Here is a 4,660-nt window from a genome sequence, read left to right on the forward strand (position 1 = left end):
CACAACAGAGATACTAATTAGGTCTTTTATAGTGATTATTTGCATTGCAAATAATTGTATGGCTTTTGCACCATAAACCACACACTGTCTGTATCTTGTCTTACTGAGTGACACATTGGCATTGTGTGATTGTACAATAAAGTGTCACAGTATATATTGGCTTTTTAAATTGGTGTCTTTGTTTACTGTCAACACTGTATTCTTATTCCTGATACAATGAAATAAATGGAGCCCATTCCAAATAGGCACTGATGTGTATTTTTTGGGGTCTATTCTTATTCTAAGATTGTCAGGGAATAGGCTGGATTCAGATGCGGGAATAACAGAGGCTTTATTGAGCAGACAATAATAACAATAGCAGGCGAGGAGCGCTCCCGCAGATGGCTTGCGTGGATGTGGGATTTCCTACACACACAGCTGGGTGGATGGTAGCGGCTGGAACAAGCCACAACAGCGGCAGAGGAGACGGAGCCGGCAAGGCTGTTCGCTATCCCGAGCGAGAGGTAGAGCGATCCACTAGCGAGTCTGCAAAGACCCAGGAACGGCGGAAGCCAAGGGAGCCCACAGGAATCTGAGCGCACAGAATATTAACTAGCAGCAACGAGCACTGGAGCCTGAACAGAGCAAGACAGGACAGGACAGGTAAACGATACAACTAGAGACAGTCAGAACAATGAAACTAACCAAACAGTCTGACAAAAGACAGAGTAACACAGGGAGCTATAAAGGGAATGCTAATGAGATGACTAGAACCCGTGTGAAACAAGATGAGCTAACAAGCAGAGAAACAAGGAGGGCGGGGAAACAATCACGCTGAAAATGCGCACGTGGCGAGCTGTCAAAACAAAGTCACGTACACAATATCTGAACACAGAGACAGAAAACCCAGGTGATCAGACCCGAGACCCGACAGTACCCCTCCCAGGAGCACCACCAGGTGCCCCAGGAGGAGGCCTACCTCGCCGATGGAAGTCCTCGATCAACGAACGGTCCAGAATGTCCCGGACGGCACCCAGCATCTCCTCTGGACCATAACCCTCCCAGTCCACGAGATACTGAAAGCCTCTCCGCGGCGCCGTCGAGCAATCTCCTAACCGTATAGGTCGGGGAACCATCCACAAGACGAGGAACGGGGCGATCGCCGGCAGGATTAAGGGGAGAAGAAAACACAGGTTTTACCCTAGAGACATGAAACACAGGGTGAACCCGACCAAGAGTGGGAGGGAGCTTGAGCCTGATAGCCACCGGATTAACCACCTTGGTGATGCAGTGCGGCCCAATGAATCTGGGCGCCAGCTACGAGAAGGCGCCCGGAGAGGCAGATCCTTGGTAGAAAGCCATACCCGTTGACCGCACACATAGGTTGGAGGAGAGGACCGGCGACGATCGGCTGCTGCCTTGGTTCGTCCTGAGGTTCGGACCAAAACCATCCTGACTTTCTCCCAGGTGCGGCGGCAGCGCTGAACGAAAGCCAGGGCGGACGGAACCGCAGCATCGGGCTCCTGTGATGGGAACAGAGGCAGTTTATAACCCACAGAGCATTCAAAGGGGACATACCTGAAGCCGCCACTGGAATGGAGTTACGAGCGTATTCTATCCAGGAAAGCTGTTGGCACCAGGAACTCAGATTGTTGGATGTCAGACAGCGGAGCATTCTTTCGAGATCCTGGTTGGCCCGCTCGCATTGCCCATTGGTCTGAGGATGGAAACCAGAAGACAGACTCGCAGAGGCCCCGATCTGTCTACGGAAGACGTGGTCCACCATCAGTTGGGCGGTCTCCCGGGCGGAGGGCAATTTGGGCAGGGGAATGAAATGAACTGCCTTAGAAAAGCGATCCACCACAGTGAGAATCATAGTGTTACCTATTGAGGGGGGAAGCCAAGAAACAAAATCAAGGGCGATATGTGACCATGGACGGGAAGGGATGGGAAGGGGATGGAGCAGACCATCAGGAGGGCGATTCACTGGCTTACATTGGGCACAAGTGGGGCAGGCCAACACGAACTGTCTGACATCTGCGGCCAGTGTGGGCCACCAGAAGCGTTGACGGATGGCAAACAACGTTCTCCGAATCCCTGGATGGCAGACCAGCCTGGACTCGTGACCCCACTGAAGGACTTCAGGACACAGCGCAGCCGGCACCGGCAACCTACCCGTCGGGCACCCTCCTGGCACTTGCACCCCTCGACCGGCCTCCTCTACTCGCCGCTCGACACCCCAAGAAAGAGCCCCGACCACCACCCCTCCAGGGAGGATGGCTGGCCGCAGCTCCCCTCTGGGGCCCCGAACAGGCGCGAGGGCATCGGGCTTGACATTCTTGGACCCCGGCCGGTACGAGAGGGTGAAGTTAAATGAATGAATGAGGCATTTATATAGCGCTTTAATGTGTATTGCAATACACCCAAAGCGCTTACAATCATGGGGGGTCTCTCCTCAACCACCACCAGTGTGCAGCATCCACTTGGATGATGCGGCGGCAGCCACAGGACAACGGCGCCAGTGCGCCACCACACACCAGCTACAGGTGGAGAGGAGAGAGAGTCATAGAGCCAATCAAGTGGATGGGGATTATTGGGAAGCCATGATAGACAAGGGCCAGTGGAGGAATTTGGCCAGGACACCGGGTTACACCCTACTCTTTACGATGAGTGTCATGGGATTTTTAATGACCACAGAGAGTCAGGACCTCGGTTTAACGTCTCATCCGAAAGACGGTGCTTTTTACAGTATAGTGTCCCGTCACTATACTGGGGCATTAGGACCCACACAGACTGCAGGGTGAGCACCCCCTGCTGGCCTCACTAACACCTCTTCCAACAGCAACCTAGTTTCCCCAGGAGGTCTCCCATCCAGGTACTGACCAGGCTCAGCCCTGCTTAGCTTCCATGGGCAACCGGTCTTGGGCTGCAGGGTGATATGGCTGTGGCCATAAATCGGCCGAAGAAGAGTGCCCAACGGGCCTGACGCGAGCTCAGCCTCTTGGCCGAACGGATGTATTCCAGATTCTTGTGATCCGTCCAGACCAAGAAGGGCTGCGCTGATCCCTCCAACCAGTGACGCCACTCGCCCAAGGCCAATCGCACCGCCAGCAGTTCTCTGTTGCCGATGTCGTAGTTACGTTCTGCAGGGCTGAGACGACGAGAGAAGAATGCACATGGATGTACTTTCCCGTCACAGAGGGAGCGCTGAGATAGAACTGCGCCAACCCCGGCGTCCGACGCGTCAACCTCGACAATGAACTGGGACTCAGGATCTGGAACCAACAGAACAGGTGCAGAGACAAAACGGGACTTTAATGTGTCAAAGGCTACCTGAGCATCCTGGTTCCACCTGAAGGACACCTTGGTGGAGGTTAAAGCCGTGAGCGGTGCAGCGACCTGACCAAAGTTCCTGATGTAGCGCCGGTAGAAGTTGGCAAAACCCAGGAAACGCTGCAGAGCCTTATGGGAGTCGGGGACTGGCCACTTGGCGACAGCCTCTATCTTAGCAGGGTCTGGTTTGATCCCCCTGGTAGAGATGATATGGCCAAGGAACATAACGGACTCGGCGTGGAATTTGCACTTCTCCGCCTTGACGAACAAATGGTTCTCTAACAGACGCTGGAGGACCCGTCTAACGTGCTGAGTGTGTAATTGGAGAGAAGGGGAGAAAATCAGAATATCATCCAAATACACAAAGACAAACTGATTAATCAGGTCACCCAGAACGCTATTGACGAGACCCTGGAAGACGGCTGGAGCATTGGTAAGACCAAACGGAAGCACCAAATATTCGTAGTGTCCCGAGGGGGTGTTGAATGCCGTCTTCCACTCATCCCCCTCCCGAATACGCACCAGATGGTAGGCGTTACGGAGGTCTAATTTGGTGAAGACCCGGGCTCCCTGCAACAATTCAAAGGCAGAAGACATAAGAGGTAGGAGGTACCTATTCTTTACAGTAATGTCATTCAAACCTCTGTAATCAATACAAGGGCGTAGGGAGCCGTCCTTCTTCTGAATGAAGAAAAACCCCGCACCGGCGGGAGAGGAGGAATGGCGAATGAGCCCAGCCTGAAGTGATTCACGAATATACTTGTCCATGGCCTCTCTTTCAGGACCGGAAAGGGAATATAAACGACCCTTAGGCGGAGAAATGCCCGGGAGAAGGTCTATGGCACAGTCGTAGGGGCGATGCGGAGGTAGCGAGGTGGCCCGGGACCTACTGAAAACCACACGAAGATCGTGGTACTCCGCCGGGACGCCGATCAAGTCAGTGGGATCCACCTGCGAAACACAAGACACAGAAACAGCAGGAAAAGCAGCACCCAAACATGACACATGACAAGACTGACTCCAGGCTAAAATGGAGTTATTGACCCAATCGATATGAGGGTTGTGTTTCAGCAACCAAGGATGTCCTAAAATTAACGGGGCCTTAGGGGAGTCAATAATTAACAGTTCGATCGGTTCACAGTGGTTACCAGAGAGGGAAAGGCTTACACATGGTGTGATGTGGGTGATAGTGGTGAGGGGATTGCCCGCTAATGACCATGCCGTAATGGGTTTGTCCAGGGGAATGGTCGGGATGTTCCACTTCTGAGCTGAAGCAGAGTCCAGGAAATTTCCCTCAGCCCCCGAATCCAGAAGGGCGTGGCCAGAGTGTGAACCTCCCTGGAAGGAG

Source organism: Onychostoma macrolepis, chromosome 05 (genome assembly GCF_012432095.1).
Source record: "Onychostoma macrolepis isolate SWU-2019 chromosome 05, ASM1243209v1, whole genome shotgun sequence".
NCBI lineage: Eukaryota > Metazoa > Chordata > Actinopteri > Cypriniformes > Cyprinidae > Onychostoma > Onychostoma macrolepis.